The 21,232-nt window shown below is 50.6% G+C and overlaps 1 pseudogene; it reads right to left on the minus strand.

Moving 5' to 3' along the window:
- LOC147119637 (uncharacterized) overlaps positions 1–20,428 on the minus strand; it is a 75,324-nt pseudogene extending 54,896 nt beyond the window's left edge.
- Positions 20,429–21,232: the final 804 nt, after the last annotated feature.

The following is a 21,232-nucleotide window of genomic DNA, read 5'->3' on the forward strand; positions in this document are numbered from 1 at the left end:
CCCGCCCCCCCGGTGTCACGTTACCCAGGGCAACGGTGTCAGCCACGAGCGTCAGGGTGCGCGCGCAGCAGGAGCAGCTGAGACGCGGCGTCTCTCTGTTCCCCGCTCGGCTCGGGCGGGGGGGCTCTCGGGAGTGCGGATCTCGGCCGGGGCTTGGTGAGCGGGAAGGGTTACCCCGGCAACCGGGCCCGCCGGCCGTCTCTCACAGCCGCAATCGGCGGTCTTGAAACCAGCTCGGGAGGGCGGGGCTCCGGAGGGCGGGGGGCCGGTGCTCGGAAGATCGGGCCACCGGAGTTCGGTGGTCGGGTTGGTGGGGGGTGCCAGGGTGAGCCTCGGGGGGGCAGGGATCAGGGGGCTCGGGAGTTCAGGGGGGGGGCGAGCCTCGGGGATCAGGGGGCTCGGGAGTTTGGGGGAGGGCGAGCCTCGGGGATCAGGGGGCTCGGGGACTCTCCCCCTTCCCCTCCCTCTCCCCCTTCCCCTCCACCCCCTCCCTCTCCCTCCCTCCCCTCCCCCCTCCCCTTCCCCCTCCCCTTCCCCCCTTCCCCTTTTCCCCCTTCCCCTCCCCCTCCCCCCCTCCCCTTCCCCCCTCCCCTTCCCCCTTCCCCTTCTTCCCCCCCTTCCTCCCCGCTCCCCTCCCCCTCCCCCCCCTCCCCTTCCCCCTCCCCTTCCCCCCTCTCTTTCCCCCCTCTTCCCCCCAGTCGCTCTCTCTCTTCTCCCCAGTCGCTCTCTCTCTTCCCCCCAGTCGCTCTCTCTCTTCCCCCCAGTCGCTCTCTCTCTTCCCCCCAGTTGCTCTCTCTCTCTCTTCCAACAACAACATTCCCTTGAAAAAGCCTCGGCACCACCGGGCACTTCAGCTAGTCTATCTTATATATATATATATAAAGCGGTTCCTTACGTTTTGTCTGTCCGGCTATACGCTCGAAAGTTATAGGGCGTACCTACCCGTGCGTTACGTCCAAAGAAAGCTTACGCTTCCGGGACAGTCGTAAGCATATTTACTTTTCGCTCGGACGAAAATTGTTCACGCGTTATACAAAAATCCTTCAAAATTACGCTCATTTTCTGCTAATTAGCATTGATTGACTGACGTCAAGGTTCGACCAATCCTGTGCCGTCATGATTCACCAATCCTACAGTTTAGTCACCTGATGGTTGGCCAATCGGTGTGTGTGTGGGCGGGACTAATCATTTTCATCTCAGGGATCTGGCAGCCATTGCCTCAAGCTAAAAACCCCATTTACTTCCAGCTCAAAATCTGCTAATCCAGCTTCGAAAAAGTTAGTATCTCTTTTAAAAATAACATAAGATTTACCAAAAATGTTTTATAAGTACTTTCACTTTCATCTTGCAAGGTATTAAAAGGTAGAAATGTTGCCCGGCAGCAGATTCACAGAGGGACACAGAGACAGGCCCGAAAGCCTGGGACTCGATTTAAAAGGTTGCTGGCAGCAGATTCACAGAGGAACACAGAGACAGGCCCGAAAGCCTGGGACTCGATTTAAACCGCCCGGCCCAAAATAGCCCTGGCAACGCCGGGCTCCTCCAGCTAGTCTATCTATATATATAAAGCGGTTCCATACGTTTTGTCTGTCCGGCTATACGCTCGAAAGTTATAGAGCGTACCTGCGCGAGCGTTACCTCCAAGAAAGCTTACCGTTCCGGGACGGTCGTAAGCGTATATACTTTTCGGTCGGACAAAAATTGTTCGCGCCTTATGCAAAAAACCTTGCAAATTAAACTAATTATCTGCTAATTAGCATTGATTGACTGACGTCAAGGTTCGACCAATCCTGTGCCGTCACGATTGACCAATCCTACAGTTCAGTCACCTGATGGTTGGCCAATCGCTGTGTCTGTGGGCGGGGCTAATGCTTTTCAACTCAGGCATCCGGCAGCCATTGCTTCACTACTTCCAGCTCAAAATCTGCTAATCCAGCTTCGAAAAAGTTCATATCTCTTTTAAAAATAACATAACATTTACCAAAAACGTTTTATAAGTACTTTCACTTTCATCTTTCAAGGTATTAAAAGGTAGAAATGTTGCCCGTATGACCAGATTTAGGAACAGCTTCTTTCCCAGGGCTGTCATCCTACTGAACTCCACAAATAAACTCTAAAGCCTGCACATCTGCCAATGCACTTTATTATGGTTATGTTTATGTTAATGTATTACAAGCCAAATGTATGTTGAATGTTTAAATGTCTTAATCTAAATGTACACTCTCGGGAGCCGCAAGCCTACATTTCGTTGTACTGCACTTGTGCACTAACAATGACAATAAAAGTTGATTTGATTTGATTTGATTTGATTGATTTGATTTGATTTGATTGACAGAGGGACACAGAGACAGGGCCCAAAGCCTGGGACTCGATTTAAAATGTTGCCCGGCAGCAGATTCACACAGGGACAGACAGACAGGCCCCAAAGCCTGGGACTCCATTTAAACCGCCCGGCCCAAAACAGCCCTGGCAACGCGGGGCCCCCCCAGCTAGTAATAAATAAAACAACAGTAATAAATAATAATAAATTAATCATTCATGAGTTTTATGGCCTGGGGGTAGAAGCTGTTTCGAAACCTGTTGGTACGAGACGGTATGCTTCGTTATCTCTTACCAGACGGGAGCAGGGCGAAAAGGTTGTGGCTGGGGTGACTCGCGTCTTTAATGATTCTCAGGGCCTTCCCCCGGCACCTCTCGGGGTAGATATCCTGCACAGCAGGTAGTTTAATTCCTATAGTGTGTTATGCAGCTTTCACTACCATCTGTAGAGCCTTGCGGTCTGTGGCGGTGCAGTTGCCATACCAGGTAGTGATGCAGCCGGACAGGATACTCTCGATGGTGCACCGGTAGAAGGCAGCACGGTGGCATAGTGGTTAGCACTGTTGCCTCACAGCGCCAGGGACCCGGGTTCGAATCCGGCCTCGGGCGACTGTCTGTGTGGAGTTTGCACATTCTCCCCGTGTTTGCGTGGGTTTCCTCCGGGTGCTCCGGTTTCCTCCCACAGTCCAAAGATGTGTGAGTTAGGTTGATTGGCTATGATAAATTGACCCTTAGTGTTAGGGGGATTAAATACGTGGGGTTACGGGGATAGGGTGGGATATGTGTTGGTGTAGGGGTTACGGGGATCGGGTGGGATATGTGTCGGTGCAGGCTCGATGGGCCGAAATGGCCTCCATCTGCACTGTGGGGTTTCTGTGATTCTGTGAAGTTGGTGAGAATCTGGGGGGCCATTCCAAATTTCTTCAGTCTCCTGAGGAAGAACAGGTGTTGGCATGCCTTCTTGGTTACAACGTCGATGTGATGAGACCGCGTTAAGTCCTCCGTAATGAATACACCCAGGAATTTGAAGCTGCTGACCCTCTCCACCTCAGCCCCTTTGATGTAGATTGGGGTGTGTCCCTCCCCCTGCTGCTTCCTGTAATCCACGATCATCTCCTTTGTTTTGCTGATGTTGAGGGAGAGGTTGTACTTGCACCATTCTCCTAGGGCTCTTACCTCCTCCCTGTAGCCTGTCTCGTCACCATCTGTGATCAGGCCTACAACGGTAGTGTCATCAGCAAACTTGATGATGGAGTTGAAGTTGTACGTGGCCACGCAGTCGTGAGTAAACAAGGAGTACAGAAGGGGGCTGAGCGCACAACCCTGGGGAGCTCCCGTGTTCAGGATCAGTGTGGAGGAGGTGTTTCTGCCTATTTTCACCACCTAGGGTCTTCCCGTCAAGAAGTCCAGGATCCAGTTGCATAGGGAGGTGTTAAGTCCTAGCTCACTGAGCTTGTTGACAAGCTTGGAGGGGATAATGGTATTGAAAGCTGAACTATAATCAATGAACAACATTCTCACATAGGTGTTCCTCTTATCCAGGTGTGATAAGGCAGTGTGCAGTACAGTGGCGATGGCATCATCCCTAGATCTGTTTGGGCGGTAGGCAAATTGAAGTGGGTCCAGTGTGTCAGGTAGTAATGAGTTGATGTGGGTTTTGACCAGCCTCTCAAAGCACTTCATGACAGAAGTGAGTGCTATAGGCCGGTAGTCGTTTAAACAGGTTACTTTTGTTTTTTTGGGGACTGGAATAACCGATGTCATCTTGAAGCGGGTGGGGACTACAGACTGGTACAGTGAACGGTTGAATATATCTGTAAACACGGCTGCCAGCTGGTCAGCGCATGCTCTAAGGACACGCCCAGGGATTCCATCTGGACCGGGTGCTTTGTGGGTGTTCACTCTCTTAAAGGTCTTGCTCACGTCAGCCACGAAGATTGAGAAGACCCGGTCGTCCTGAGCTGCGGGCGCCCTTGTAACAGGCCAGTTGTTGTTGGCCTCAAACCGGGCGTAAAAAGTGTTAAGCTCATCCGGGAGAGAGGCATTGCTGGGCATGACACAGTTGGGTTTCCCTTTGTAGTCTGTAATAGATTGTAGTCCACACCACATCCTTCACGAATCTGAGCTATGATAGTGTGACTCCACTTTGTCCGTGTATTGTCTTTTTGCATTTTTGATGGTTTTTCTGAGGTCGTACCTTGATTTCTGTACTCATCCATGTCCCCAGAGTTGAATGCGATGGACCGTGCTTTTAGCATAGCACGGATATTGCCATTTACCCATGGTTTTTGGTTGGGAAATGTTCGTACAACAATCCTCGGAACAATGTCGTCTATGCAATTGTTTATGAAACTAATGACTGAATCTGTATATGTGTTGATGTCATTGTCCGAGGCATTCCGAAACATATCCCAGTCAGTGGAATCAAAACAGTCTTGTAACATAGCATCTGATTGATCCAACCAGCGTTGTAGAGATCTCATCACAGGCTTTTCCTGTTTCAGTTTCTGTCTATAGGTGGGTAGCAGCAGGATGGAGTCGTGATCTGATTTGCCGAAGGGAGGGCAGGGGAGGGCCTTGTATCCATCCCGGAATGGAGTGTAAACGTGATCTAGTGTGTTCTTGGCTCGCGTTGGGCAGGTGATATGCTGATGGTATTTAGGCAGTACTTTCTTCAGATTGGCTTTGTTGAAATCGCCAGCCACGATGAATGCAGCCTCTGGATGGGAAGTTTCAAGCCTGCTAATGATCCCATACAGCTCGTTTAGTGCCCTATTTGTGTCGGCCTGTGGTGGAATATACACCGCTGTAATGATCACGGATGAGAACTCTCTCGGGAGGTAGAAGGGTCGGCATTTGATCATCAGGTGTTCAAGATCGGGTGAACAAGAAGATGTAAGTAGTTCCACGTCGGAACACCAAGAATTGTTGATCATAAAGCATACTCCACCCCCTCTATTTTTCCCCGAGTCCTTTGTTCGGTCTAGCCGGTGAATGTTGAATCCCTCTGGTTGAATGGTCGAAGCTGGTGTCGATGGATCAAGCCAAGTCTCAGTAAAAATCAAGACATTGCAGTTCTTAATGTCTCGCTAGAAGGTGAGCCTCCCTCTGAGTTCGTCCAGCTTATTGTCCAGTGACTGCACATTCGCCAGGAGAATACTCGGAAGGGGGGGATGGTGTTCACGTCGCCTCAGCTTCACTAATGCACCTGCTCGTCTGCCCCGCTTGCGCCGGCGTCACTTCCTGATCACAGGAATGAAGTCAGGTAAGCAGGTGGGAGGGTAGATGGTACTAGCAGCAGAATCCCAGTTCGAAAAATCGGGGGTAGGTCCTATATCTCCGGACGATCTTATGTTCAGAAGTGATTGCCGGATAAGTGAAGAAAAATTAAATTACTTACAAAATTGTTTAATAATAACAATAAAATAATAAATAAAGTGGAAAGTTGTGGACGAGCTCGTAAAACAGCGGCTACCTTCATAAGCCATACAGGTCGGTTAAACAGTAGAATATTTTAAAAAAACAACTAAACTACTAATACAAAAACTAGAATGCTAAATACTAAACAGTAGAATACTAAAAAACTAACAGTACGATATATTAAAATACAACATTAAATACATTAAATACAACATTAAAATACCAGTTGGGGAGCTCATAAAACAGCAGCCATACAGGTCGGTTAAACAGTAGAATCTTTTTTTAAAAAACAACTAAATTACTACAGGTAGACTATCCTTTATCCGAAAACCTCGGGACCAGCCGAGTTTCGGATAAAGGAGAATTTTGGATTTCGGAAGGTGGGTCGGCGGGGGTCCGCGGGGGGGGGGGGGTCGGCGGGGAGTCGTGCGCACGACTCACGCTGACGCTCAGCGTAAGTCAGTCGGGGTCGGCGGAGGTCGGGGCCGGCGGGGTCCGCGGGGGGGTCGGCGGTTGTCGGGGCTGGCGGGGTCGGCGGTTGTCGGGGCCGGCGGGGTCCGCGGGGGGGTCGGCGGTTGTTGGGGCTTGCGGGGTCGGCGGTTGTCGGGGCCCGCGGGGTCCGTGGGGGGGTCGGCGGTTGTCGGGGCTAGCGGGGTCGGCGGTTGTCGGGGCCGGCGGGGTCCGCGGGGGGGTCGGCGGTTGTCGGGGCTGGCGGGGTCGGCGGTTGTCGGGGCCGGCGGGGTCCGCGGGGGGGTCGGCGGTTGTCGGGGCTGGCGGGGTCGGCGGTTGTCGGGGCCCGCGGGGTCCGCGGGGGGGTTGGCGGTTGTCGGGGCTGGCGGGGTCGGCGGTTGTCGGGGCCGGCGGGGTCCGCGGGGGGGTCGGCGGTTGTCGGGGCTGGCGGGGTCGGCGGTTGTCGGGGCCCGCAGGGTCCGCGGGGGGGTCGGCGGGGGGTCGTGTGCACGACTTACCCTTTATCCGAACTTCCGAAACCGGAACCCTCTAAAAACCGAAGGTTTTTTCGTTCGTACGCACGACTTACGCTGAACGAAAAAACCTTCAGTTTTTAGAGGGTTTCGGCTTTCGGAAGTCCGGATAAAGGGTAGTCTACCTGTAATACTAAAACTAGAGTGCTAAATACTAAACAGTAGAATACTAAAAACTAACAGTACGACATATTAAAATACAATATTAAAATACAATATTAAATACATTAAATACAAATAAATTAATTAAATACAACATTAAAATACCAGTTGGGGAGGAGCTCGTAAAACAGCAGCCATACAGGTCGGCGCTGATGTCATAATGGATGGCCAGCACATGGCGACTCACTGTTGCCAGCATTCTCGACAAGGAGAGAACAGCTGTCAGTGTGCCGGGGGACCTTGATGTGTGGATCCCGAGTGGTAATTCCACCCAAGTTAAGGGACAGAGTGCTCAATGAGCTTCATGAGGGTCATCTGGGAGTGGTAAAAATGAAAAGCCTAGCCAGGGCTTATGTGTAGTGGCCGGGAATTGATAAACAAATCGAGGACCTGACCAAGAGCTGCTCAGGATGCCAGAAATCCAAAATGCAACACCACAGGCCCCTCTACACCCATGGGAGTGGCCCTCATCTCCATGGCAACGGGTGCATATTGATTTTGCTGGTCCATTCACGGACTCAATGTTTTTAATAGCCGTGGATGCGCGCTCGAAATGGCCTGAGGTCATCAAAATGTCCTCCACCACCACGGAGAAAACTATTGCAGTCCTACAGACCATTTTTGCCAGGAATGGCTTGCCAGAACAGATTTGCTCCGACAACGGACCACAGTTTGTGTCCGAAGAGTTCCGGAGGTTCTTGAAAAAGAATGGGGTAAGGCATTACGCATCCGCCCCGTATCATCCAGCCACAAATGGATTGGTTGAGAGGTTCGTACAAACCTTTAAGAAGGCAATAAAGGCTATGTACAATGACAACATTCCGCTGCAGCATAAGGTGGACAATTTCCTGTTCGTCTACCGGAATGCGACACATGCAGTCACCAACCAGGCCCCAGCCATGATGTTCTATAACCGAAGGTTAAGATCTCGCCTGGATTTGCTCAGACCAAACGTACGAAGAGATGTTGAGAGTGAGCAATTCCAGCACATCCATGAGAAGCCAACAAGGAGCTTCAATGTAGGGCAACCAGTCTTGGCCCGCGACTACCGAACAGAAAAATGGCAGCCAGGAACGATATGCACACGGCAGGGCCCACTAATGTACACAGTGGATGTTGGGGAGAGCATCGTGAGACGCCATGCTGACCAGATCCTAGAGTCACAGGAACAAGTCAACCCCATGCCTCGCCCATACATACCTGGTGATGAACCCGACGTACAGGTCGCATCTACCCCAGAAACAGTAGCACCGGAAGCTGACGAACCAACCGATGACGGGGCCAGAATCACCTCCGCACCAAGAGCAAGACACTCAGGAAAGGCGCTATCCAGAAAGGATCAGGAGGCCTCCCCAAAGACTGAATATATAAATAGCCTATTTTCAGCTCATGTTGCATGTTAAAAGTGTTAATTGTAATTAGTTTGATATTTAATTGTTAAATGAGTGTTATGGTACTGTTAATCTAAAAGGGGAGGAATTGTAATGTATATACTTTTAAAGGGGGGAACTACTTTTTACAGCTCATGTATACTGTAGTACCGGCAATGACCACACCTGTATATAGCACTATGTAGTAATCTGTACAGATCAGTTGCAGTGTGAGCCACGTTGAGTGAACACCTGTTGTACCGTTCTCCGCAGTCTGTGTCTTATTATACACGGACGCAACACAGCTCTAGATCCAATCTTTCTCCATCGCAAACTTTCTTGTCTCTCTACTGATACCGCGATGGCAAATGTTCCTTTCGACTGTTTGCTTTGATTTTTTCTAAGCTCTAATTATGCTGTCACATATACACACTTCCTCCCTACATCCTCACTGTGTTGAACAGTACTCATCCCCAAGTCCCATTTTAAATGATTCTTTCCTAGGACCTCAGAACTATGGAGGTCCCTGCCTCTCTCTCTTTCTTCCACCCTTAATCTTCTATTTTTTGAAACACAAGCCTCCAGTCAATAATTCTTTGGGGGAAAAATTTGGTTGCTTAGCACCTCACATTAGCACCTTAAGAGGGCGCTAATGGGGCACAAAGCAACTAGCGCCCGGACGCGGCGATGTTTGCACCGCTCGCAAAATTGACCAGATGTTTTACGGCGACACTTAACACTGCCACCACGATCTCCTGCGTCCGCAGATCGTGACGTCAGTCGAGTGTGCAACGCCTTGGTATCGCCCCGGACCGGATATTGAGTGGCGCCCCCTGTCTTACCGCCTACCGCTAGCAATGACAGGTTGACGGAATCGTTTTGCAGTCAGGAAGGGACTGGGGGAGCGCTATTTAAAGGCGACCGCTTACTGCCTTTTTTGTCGGTGACATTTTTGTACCACGCATTCTGAGAGAGAGAGAGACTTCTGGAGAGATTCAATGCTGTGTGAAGGAGTATTGGGTACTGAGCAGCACTTTGCAGGTTCATTTTGATTTGACCTTCCTTGCATCGATTTAGAAGAGACTTTGGGGGCTGCACTCTGAGCTCTTTCCCTGGACCTCTCCATTGTTCTTTCAAGTAGATTTGATGTACAGGTCTCTCCAGGCCAAGATTCAAGACTGCAATGAGCAGGGTGTGGATGGAGAGCAAGATCGACCCTCCCATTTAAGAACTGGCCGGCGCCAGTGTGTCTGTGTTCCATTGCTGACTGACATCGCATGAGATTCGCCCGCGCTCTGAGTTAGCGCCTCACTCCTCGGCCTTTGCGCCTTAAGACAGGCGTGTAGCAGCTGATTTAGTGCTCCAATCACCTCCAGGGGCGATAAAAGCGAAGTTTGCAGTTGGAGGCGATAATTAGCAGCAGGCACTAAACTTTGCGCCTGGCCGATAATTGTGCCCCAAACAGGGCAATACCAAATTTCTCCCCCTTTGTCTTTTATTCTTTTCAGTCATCCTGGTGCATTACACAGTGGGCCTTGGCTTTTCACCTTTGTTTCTCAATAAAAACAAAGTTATAAGAAAGAAAATTCAGGCCTTGAAATTCCATGAGGGTTCTAGCAGTCTCCCACTATAGCTCCCCAGTGGGAGACTGGTAGACCCATGGGATAATGCAGTAAATGGCTGAATCGTCCATTTCCCTGGGGGCCACACCAATCTCCTGCCGGAGTTTTTTTTTTATTCGCTTATGGGATCTGGGCTTCGCTGGCAAGACCAGCATTTATTGCCCATCCCTAGTTGCCCTTGAGAAGGTGGTGGTGAGCCACCTTCTTGAACCGCTGTAGTCCGTGTGGTGAAGGTACTCCCACAGTGTTGTTAGGCAGGGAGTTCCAGGACGTTGACCCAGCGACGATGAAGGATCAGCGATATACTTTTAAGTCAGGATGGTGTGTGATTTGGAGGGGAACTTGGAGGTGGTGGTGTTCCCATGCGCCTGCTGCCCTTGTCCTTCTAGGTGGAAGAGGTCGCGGGTTTGGGAGATGCTGCTGAAGAACCCTTGGCGAGTTGCTGCAGTGCATCTTGCAAATGGTACACACTGCAGCCACAGTACACCGGTGGTGGAGGGAGTGAATGTTTAAGGAGGTGGATGGGGTGCCAATCAAACGGGCTGCATGAGTGTTGTTGCAGCTGCACTCATCCAGGCAAGTTGAGAGTATTCCATCACACTCCTTACTTGTGCCTTGTAGATGGTGGAAAGGCTTAGGGGAGTCAGGAGGTGAGACACTCGCTGTAGAATACCCAGCCTCTGACCTGCTCTTGTTGCCACAGTATTTATGTAGCTAATCCAGTTAAGTTTCTGGTCAATGTTGACCCCCAGGATGTTGATGGTGGGTGATTCGGCGATGGTCATGCCATTGAATGTCAAGGAGAGGTGGTTAGACTCTCACTTGTTGGAGATAGTCATTGCCTGGCACCTCTGTGGCGTGAATGTTACCTGCCACTTATCAGCCCAAGTCTGAATATCGTTCAGGTCTTGTTGCATGTGGGCATGGACTGCTTCATTATCTGAGGAGTTGTGAATGGCGCTGAACACTGCAGTCATCAGCGAGCATCCCCATTTCTGACCTTATGATGAAGCAGCTGAAGATGGTTGGGCCTAGGTCTCTGTCCTGAGGAACTCCTGCAGTGATGTCCTGGGGCTGTGATGATTGACCTTCATAGCAGAAAACATGGAGAACCCCTGTGGAATTTCAAGGCCTCATTGTTGAGAATGATCTGTAAAACCTGGCATCTTTATCAGGAAACAAACTCCAATACAAAATGCAGCCATTAGAGTTTACCATACCATAGCCATATGTTAACATTCGGTGGGGTGGGGGTCAGGAAAGAAGGGACTACTGTCTGCAGTCCAAAAGAATTGTCTTGCGTTTTCTTTTCAACTCTAAGCAAGATAAAAGTTTGTGAGATAATGTCCTACGAATTCCACTAGTTTTCATTTGCAGTTTTTAATAATTTGGGGGACAATTTTAATCCTACCCGTCCAGTGGCCAGTGGAAACCAGGCATGTGAGTAGTTAAAAATCGTCCAGGTTACTTACCCACTCTGGAGTCACCAGGAGCTGATGGTTCCCGATTTTAACCTGCTCAACTGAACAGGTGGCAAGGACACCCGCCCAAATCTAGTGGGGTCCTTTTTTTACATATGCATGTCAGGTCCCAATGATGTCATTGGGATACAACTGTAATTTTAACTCGACGGCCTGAGTGGGAAGCCGCAGTGGCTTTCACACCAGGTGAAGACAGCGGGGAAGATGATCTGGGGCTAGAAGAGGCTCAAAGAAAGTAGGATTAGACTGGATAGCTCTGTTTTGGCTGGCACAGACATGATGGGCCGATTGGCCTCCTTTCTATGATTCTGTGATTTTATAAAGAGGTAAGGGCCTAGAAATTCAGTTGGTTGCGCCAGCCGGTAACGCCATAAGAGGGGTATATTTCCAGCGCTAGGCACTTAGCGCCCGGGCGCAGACCGATCTGCGCCAACGCCCAAATTCAGTTGACATTTAGCACCGGCGCAAAGTGTTTGCGCCCGCTCAGCTGCGCGCGCAGCTTATGACGTCATTTCGTCGTGCAACGCTGTTTGTGCGCCCCAAACCGGAAATTCAGTGGCGCCCGCCCAATGTGGGCATGGCGCTGCTAAGAACTGTGAAGTGGAACGCAACAGAGGCCCTGCGGGCCTCGGGGAGCGCTAATTAAAGGGCACTTACACTGACCTATAAAGCCCAGCCATTTTGTTGCAATGACTTTACTGCTTTGGATTTCTGGACAGAGACCAAGGGACAGAGCTTACTGATTTGGGACAACATAGGAGAGGTATTTTTGGCTTCTGGTCAGTGCTTTGACATTTGATTCATTTGATTTCACTGTTTTCAACTTTATTATGGGGGCTGTATGGGGGTCCAACCCTCAGTTGCAGCATTATGTGCGAAGGGCTCGCAGACGCTGTGAGAGAGGGCCAGCCATGCCTAGATGCAGAGGGGCCATCAGGCGTCGGCAACGTAGGCCTTACCCACTCAGGCAATACCGGCAGCAGGTGTCCTATCCGCGCATTGTGTTAAGAGGCTGCGCTTCAGAAGGGAGGTGGTTGCAGAGATCTGCCAGCTGCTTCACAGAGATCTGCGTCCACAGCTGATGTGCAGGACATCTCTCTCGGTGGAAGTGAAGGTCACGGTGGCTCTGAACTTTTATGCAAGCGGCTCCTTCCAAGCCGCTGCTGGGGACATAGCGAACATCTCCCAGTTCGTCGCGCATCGCTGCATCCGGCAGGTCACCGATGCACTTTTCGCGAGGAGACACCAATTCATCTCCTTCCCCATGACCCGACAGAGGCAGGAGCAGCGTGCAGTCGGATTTGCCAGGATCGCGCGCTTCCCCATGGTGCAGGGCGCCATTGACTGCACGCATGTGGCTATGTGGGCACCTATCCACAATGCCGAGGATTACCGCAACCGGAAGGGCTACCATTCCCTAAATGTACAGCTGGTGTGTGACCACAGGCAGCGCATCCTCGCTGTCAATGCCCGCTTCCCAGGAAGCAGCCACGATGCATTTATCCTGCACCAGACTACTGTGGCTGACATGTTCGAGGCACAGCCTCCACCAAGGGGATGGCTTATCGGGGACAAGGGCTACCCTTTGTGTACATGGCTCATGACCCCGCTCCGCGCGCCCAGGACCCCAGCGGAGGAGGCATACAACGAAAGCCATCAAGCCACAAGGAACATCATAGAGCAAACGATAGGCGTCCTCAAGCAACGGTTCCGCTGCCTGGATCGTTCCGGCGGATCTCTACAGTATTCGCCGGATAGAGTCTCCCAGTTTGTCGTCGTGTGCTGCATGCTGCACAACCTGGCTATCCGCAGGACTCAGGCACTGCCACCTGACATTGCACCACCACCTCAGGAGGACGAGCAGGAGGACCATGAGGAGGAGGAGGAGGAGTACCAGCCCAGGAGGGAGCCACAAGGTCCAAGGCCCATCCGCCGGGGGCTTATTGATCGACACTTCTAGGCCCCCTGTCAGGGAATGGGCTGTGGCAATGAACGCACCTGAAGGCAGCCGCACCGCAAGCCCTCAGCCGATTAACGCAACAACCACTTGAAACCTGAGGCGTGGACATGCTGAATAAATAAAAAGCTTTATTTCACAAACTCAGGGCCCTTCCCACATGAAACAGAAAAACAGACAAGACCCCCAAAAAACAGTCAAAAACATCTGTCACTCCCAAAACCTGGGGAGGACTAACAAAACTTGCCCATCCAAATGGCCTTCATCATCGGCCTTACAAAAATAAGCCCCCCACTCCACAACACAAACACCCCCTAAAAACAAAAAATGCCTTGATCCTCGGCCTTACCAAAATAATGCCCCCCCAGAACACAAGCACCCCAATATAAAAAAAAACGCTATCACCACACTCTAATGGGTGTGCCGAGAGGGCGAGTCCTTAGACAGGCTTCTCTGGCCCCTGCCCGACCTGCTGCTCCACCTCAACCTGGGCCCTGCGCATGTGGCAAGGCTGGGGGGAAGGCTCATGAGGGCCACAATGCGTGTCGGCAGATGCCCTTGGGGGTCGGCCTAGACAAGGCCCAGCCCGGGAGGGGCCGGCTGCTGACTGCTGCAGCTGTGGCTGGCCAGCATCAGTCTCAGCAGCAGCTCGGCGCACCTTGGCTGGGGGAGTGGCAGTGTCGGCTGCACCAATGGGGGCAAGCTGGCTGATGGCAGGCGCGCGCTGCTCGCCAGAGACACTGGCACTCGGCCGGGCTGGCAGTGCAGCAAGCGCAGCAATCTGGTGGAGGCCAGACCGCTGTGCTGCAGCAGGGCGGCGGATGCCCTGGCGATGCTTCCGCGCCACAGCGAGTGTGGCAGAAGTGAGTGCCCGAACTGCCCTGGTATGTGCCCGCATCAGCTCTGCCAGTGTCTGGACGGCACCACTCATCTCGCGAGTCGCATCCTGGGCTGCCGCGAGTTGCTGGACACCCCTGTCGTGCGCTGCCGTGAGTTGTTCGACCCCCCTGGCCTGTGATTCCCCGAAAGCGACCACACTATGAGCCAGGGGCTCAATGGCCTGAGGCATCTGTTGCACAACCCCCATGAACTCCTGGTGGCGCCGCTCAGACGCCGCCGACATCTCATCGAGGAGGCGCACCTCCTGGGCGAGGACCGTCTCCGGACTGGAGGGCGGACTCTCCCTCTGGGGAGAAGGCCGCCGAGCTGGCCGACCCTTCCCGCGTGCCTCGAGCCCACTGGACCCAGGATCTGCCCTCCCCTGCAACACCTCCCCCCTCTGGGGAGAAGTCCGGCGTGCTGCCGGACCCTTCCCGCGTGCCTCGAGCCCACTGGGCCCAGGATCTGTCCTCCCCTGCAACACTTCCCCCTGGCTCTCCTGCAGGCCAGACGTCTCCCCTCCATTGCCATCCCCTGGCGCGGATGAGGGTTCCCCCGATGTGCCGCCTTCCTCCTGGTCCTCCTCCTCCAAGGGCCTGGCACTCTGAGCTTCAGGGACCACCTCCTCCTCACCAGCTGAAAGCAGGAAGGCACAAGAGTAGCTTTAGAGTGAGGACAGGGCGTCAGCGAGGGAGGCCTGAGTGGTGGCATTATGCGCATTTGTCGGTCAGTGCGAAAGGATGTAGATCTGAAGCGCAAGGGCAACGACAGAGGTCCAACCGGTCATGTCCTTACCAGTGGGTCCCAGTACAGGGTCCGCATCTCCGATCGCAACAGGGCCAGTCACCCGGGCACGCATGAGTCGAGCCACACTCTCCTCCAGCTCACTGAGCGGCTGGTACTGGGGACGGCCTCCCCCGGTGGCAGACTGGCTCCTCAAATTCCACACCAGCTTGGCCTGCAAGAGAAAGGACGGCCTCTAAGTACAGTGTGGTGCCCTGTTGCTGTGTGCACTGCCTCCCATGGTCGAATAGCTTGTCCAGTGTGGTGCCCTGTTGCTGTGTGCACTGCCTCCCATGGTTGAATAGCTTGGCCAGTGTGGTAAGTGCAGAAAGTGCTATTGATGATCATGCCAGTGCCATTGCTGCGGGAGGAGGGCTGCCCATTAGTCCTTTGAGGTCCCTTTGCCCATAATGTGAGGTGCACATGCAAGGATGAGGAGGACACTGGAAAGGGTACTCACCTTCACCATCCGAGTGAGGTCGTTGTACTTCTTGCGGCATTGGTCCACACTCCTGGGGACATCGCAGGTGGATGACACCCTGCGGGCGATTTTCCTCCAGGCTTTCCTGTACTGGCTCCTGGGAGCCTTCTTGTCACTGTCCGGGCACAAGATCTCTCTTTTGTTTTCGACACCATTAATCAGCACCCTCAGAGCATGCTCTGAGAAGCGCTGCGCTCGTTCACGGGCCCTCTCCATGGCTCCAGGCGCTATTTTGGCCCACCAGCAGTGTTGAGGCCTAGCTGCAGGGCTCCAGTATGCAGGGCGTGGCAGCAGTCAAAGTCGACCCTTCCCCCTTTAAGAGCTGGCCGGCATCAGGGTGTCTGCTGTCAATCAAAACATGACCGCACCTGCGCTGCGCCCGGCCTCGGCGTTATCAGGCCGCATTGCCGGCTTAGCGCCTGAAGAGAGCATTGCAACGCCAGTTTCAGCGCTCGGCCAAACTCTTGGCCAACTCTACTGAATTTCGGCGATGTGGTCTCCACTTTCCGGCGGGCGCTAACTTTAGCGAACGCCCGACTTTAGCGCCCCAAAAGTGTCCAGACTGAATTTCTAGGCCAAGGTTTTTAAAAAATCTTTACTTTCCCCATGGGGCTAGGAGGAGAAGTGATGATGACATGATGCCATATATATATATATTGCCTGTTGAGGGGAAAAAATCATTGCATCTGCTCCACCAAGACCTGCCATTTCAGGTCTTCTTTCCTCCTTGGCTGCTGTGGTAACCTATGTTATGGGAGTCACTTCATTCACTTAAACAGGCCGACATCATTTCAAGACTGGCTTAGGAACTAACTCAGTCATTTGACTTTGAAAAATTTGACCCACCACTGTCTGGGTACTGCTGTGTTCTCAGCCAGTAGTGAACTTTCTGAAGTTGGATGGCTTTGACACATATCTTCTTGTATCCTGTCAAGGACCATGAGAGAGGTGCTACCTCCCTAAATCTTCAATTCCTGGTATAATCTAATCCCTATTTCTTGATTTATTTTTCTCTTTTTTTCTTATCAGCTTTTTCTGTCATTTTTCTCCACTCCTGGAGGTGTTGGTAGGGTTATGTTCCACAGCACCGTACCTGTTGTGTATGTAATATGTGTGCTACTTTGAACCTATGGACAGGACTGCACTACTTGTTGGGCGTAGTGATACGCAGTACCACTCCTGGCCATAGGGGTATAAATAGTACTGTGGGTACTGATCCCCCTCAGTTCCCGCCTGTGGGCATGAAGTAAAGACCTATGTATAGTCCCTACCTCCAACCAGTAAAGACCTGTTTGAGTTATACGTTTAAGTCTTTGTGTTAATTGTTCAATACAATACACATACTTAACACTGGCGACGAGTCAGGTTCTTACCCTGCGGCAGTTGAAGAGAGGTTTCAAACATCACCACCCCACTAGAAGCGACAGGCTTTAGGACTCTGAAGCCTCCATCAGCGACTGAGCACTGGAGTGCAGCAAACATCCTGACAGCTTCCAGCGACTGACAGAAGTCTTTCTGCAGTTTCCTTGTTCAACCTAGGTGGTGGGGTAAGCCGTGCAGTGTTGGCTGCAAAGACAGGGCTGGGGAAGTTGGAGAAGATAAGGGCGATCGCAATCCCTGATAAGAGCCGCGGTGAAACGCGCGAGCGGGTAAGCCAGAGGCCGGGAGCCGCTTCAAGTGCGAGGCGCAGCGCGGGCCAGCGATCGGGACCAAAGATAAGGGCCGCACTCGGGCGATCGGAACCAAAGATAAGGGCCGCACTCGGGGGCTGAAGGGAGACGGCGTCGGGGGACGGGTGAAGACCGCCAAGCGCGGGAAAACCGCCATTTTGTGGGCGGAGGACGACGGCAAGAGCGGGAAGCCGCCATCTTTGATAACAAGTAAACAAAATAAAATCTGAGAAATTGCAAATCTACAATGCCTAAACACGGGAATATTAGCACCTTTGATAGTGACCTCGAAGATTGGGCCATATATGTTGAAAGAGTAAAAAATTATTGTAAGGCCAATAAAATTCATGACCAAGATAAAGCTCTAACATTATTAAATTTAATGGGTGCGAAGACATACGGGCAATTGAAACACCTGTTATCACCAGATGAACCGGCGGATAAGACGTTCGATGAGATTGTTACTGTCCTGAAAGATCATCTAAACCCCACGCCGCTGATGCTAGCGGAACGATTTAAATTTTACGACAGAAGGCAGCTACAGCATGAAAGCAATGCTGATTATTTGCTGGAATTGCGTAAATTAGCGAAATATTGCCAGTTTGGAACGGGACTGACAGAGGCACTTCGAGACAAATTTGTGTGTGGTTTATTTAAACAGGATACACAAAAGCGACTGCTCGAGGAGAATGAGCTGACGCTTGAGAAGGCGGTCACTATGGCAGCAGCACACGAAGCCGCAGCGAGAGGCACGGCAGTAATGCAGCTACGGTCACCGGAGCTCAGTGCACACAAATTGGGTGTGAGTTCTGGCAAATGTTATCGTTGTGGAAAGACAACGCATGATCAGAACCAGTGTTGGTTTAAAAACCAAGAATGTAGAACTTGTGGTAGGCTTGGACATATAGCTAGAGTATGCAGGTCAGGGAAGAAGACCAGCAACAAGAAGTCACCGCAAGGAAAATACGCAAAGGTACACAAGGTGACCGAACAGGAGTCCGATTCAGATGCTAGCAGTAATGAACTGGCTAGCTTAAGAGTACTCAACGCTGGTAAGGGTGCAGACCTCCAGACAATTTGGGTCACTCTTCAGATAGAAGGAGTCCAAGTAAAACTGGAATTGGACACTGGATCGGCATTGACGGTCATAAATAAGAAAGATTACGGAAAGTTATTCCAACATGTTCCCCTACAGGATACGGGGATTATATTGAAAGCATACACGGGGCAAAGAGTGTACCCCATCGGGAAAATAGAGGTTGCAGTGGTCCACAAGGGCGAAGACAGTCAAATAATGGACTTATATGTGATATCTGAAGGAGGTTCTCCACTATTGGACGGGAGTGGATTAGGAAAATGAATATGGACTGGCATTTCCTACAAACAATAACGAGTGAGAACTCGGTGAAGATAGTCGGCCCAGACTCTGGAACGGATGATGGTAAGCCCAACTCAGGTGCAAAAGACAAAGTTTCAGCACAGAATTCCACTGAGCAACAACAACATAGTTTAACTGTGGATTCTGAGTCTGGCAAGTCTACTGATGTGCCCATTTCTGAGGGACACCGGGCTCGAACTCAACTCCATTTCAAACTACAACAGCAATTAGAACAAATGCTTCGCCGTTGTGAGCAAGAGTTGAATGCAACGAAAGAGTTCTTTGATATAGAGTTGGAGAATCTGGAAAGACAACAGAAGCAGCTGATGGAGAAAATGGAGCAGGAGCACACAAAACGTCTGATGTCAGAGGAGTTAACGGTCAGCCAACTCCTGCATATGCTGAAGGACAGGACTCTGAAATGGGAAAAACTTGAACACGAACTTCAATATTCAAAGGAAAGGGGTTCGGAGCTCTCAAAGGTTATTGGAAGAGCTGAGGTGGCAACACAGACTGAGATGACTGCAACAGAGCAGCCCTTGGATGCCAAAAGTACGCTGACTCACGTCAACGTAGAACAACAGACCGCTGAAACAGCTGCTCCGGTAGAGGGATTGAATAGTCCGATCAATCAATCTCCAAAAGAAGTTGAAGTAGTAAAATCTCAAATGAGGTCATTAGTAAACGACTTGCTGAAAGCCCAGAAAAAGCTGGATGAAGAGGTACGCATGAAGAAGTCTCTTCAGGAAAGATGTCTGGACTTGGAACAAAAGCTGGCTAATGCCCAGCTGGGTATGGAGGAAATAGAAGACCCTCTCGCTGGCCTAGATCAGGACGACACCGAATATTACTATGTCCTGTCCTGCCCAACTTGTAACTTCGACTCCCACCATACAGAAATCATGGAGGAGCACCGAAAGTCTACGGAACATCGGGAGAAGGTGGCTCTACTACAGAAAAAGGAGGGAGAGAAGGAGGAACTGCACATGCAGCTGGCAGCTGACAGTGGAGCCCAGAAAGTCTCCAAGAAGCAGAAAAGGAAAAGTCGAAACAGAAGATGACCCATCTGAACCATTATTACCTCTACCAGATCACACACGTGGTCCCTCCGAACGGAGCCAATTCAGTTCGGAAGTTCAAACTGTTAAATCCATGGAAGGACTATTGAATGAGTCACTCCAGCAACGTGAACCGACTCCACCACAGAGATTGAATCTGTGAACTGTTTTCCGCAGAGACTGAATCTGTGATCTGTTTTGACATGAAGTTATCTATGTATCTATGTTATTCTGTTATGTAAACCTGAAGTTATATATGTATATATGTTATTACGTTATGTTAAATGGGGAGATGACTGTAAAGCTAGGAAGGGAGGAATGTTGTGTATGTAATATGTGTGCTACTTTGAACCTATGGACAGGACTGCACTACTTGTTGGGCGTAGTGATACGCAGTACCACTCCTGGCCATAGGGGTATAAATAGTACTGTGGGTACTGATCCCCCTCAGTTCCCGCCTGTGGGCATGAAGTAAAGACCTATGTATAGTCCCTACCTCCAACCAGTAAAGACCTGTTTGAGTTATACGTTTAAGTCTTTGTGTTAATTGTTCAATACAATACACATACTTAACAGTACCCATTATCCTTGAAAGTTAATGTTGGCAGCTATTAAACAGCAGCTTTAACTATGTGGAGGACAGCTATGGTACTGGCACATTGTAGCTGCAGTATGTATGATCAACAGATACACTGTGCAAACTTACTTGGACAGCACCACCCAGCCCCATGACCACTATAACTGAGAAAGACAAGAGCAGTAACGCCATGGAAACACCATCACCTCCAATTCTGACTTGGACATATATTTGACATTTCTTTATTGTCACCATGTCAATATCTTGAGATTTCCTCTCTAACACCATGGTGTGAGCACCAACACTACAAGGAATGGAGTGGTTCAAGGAGAAGACCTGCCACCTTCTCAGGGCAACTAAGGACATGCAATAAATGTGGCTTTGCCAGCCTTGCTCACATCCCAAGAACAAATAAAAATAAAAATATCTCACTGGCCTGTATTGGTGAGTTGAATCTCATCCTGCCAGCAGCCAGAGAAGATTGTGGTTAATGTTTCTATTGTTATGTAGATTACTGCTATCTCTAAAGGCACCTGCACCTTTATTGATTAGAGAGTTGGGGGTGGGGGGGGCGGGAAGCGGTGGAATGGCAATGACTGTGAAGGGGAAGAGTGAACAGATGGAAATTGATTGTTTTTTGGCTCTTTACACTGCAACAACAGCCATTAAACAAATTAATTTGGGAGCGAATGTTCTCTAAACAGAAGGTAAACAAGTTTGATAGTTATGAGAGACTTAAAAAAATCCTTCATTGCTTTGACTGTGAAACAAATGAGGGTTGAAATTCTTCAGCAGTGAACTCATAACTTGGTTGACACAGAAGTCATATACATTGTTAAACTGAGTGATGAAAGTTTCTTCTTAGCCTGAGAGTTTTAAAGGTTTCTTTAGACTTGTGTACAATTTGTATTTAGGCCTGTTTACTCTATCTGTGTTAAAATTACCTTTGATGCCATTTTATAATCAAACACATCACACAGACTATTCATCTGATGTCATTTAATTTCCAGAGTCTCTAAGTTTGTTTACAGGCACGTGACCGAAACCTTTTAGGAAATATATGGGTTCTGCTGAATACAGATCAATTAACAT

The sequence above is a fragment of the Somniosus microcephalus genome, chromosome 4 (assembly GCF_052327205.1).
Source record: "Somniosus microcephalus isolate GS21.2 chromosome 4, FLI_Smic_1.0, whole genome shotgun sequence".
Lineage (NCBI taxonomy): Eukaryota > Metazoa > Chordata > Chondrichthyes > Squaliformes > Somniosidae > Somniosus > Somniosus microcephalus.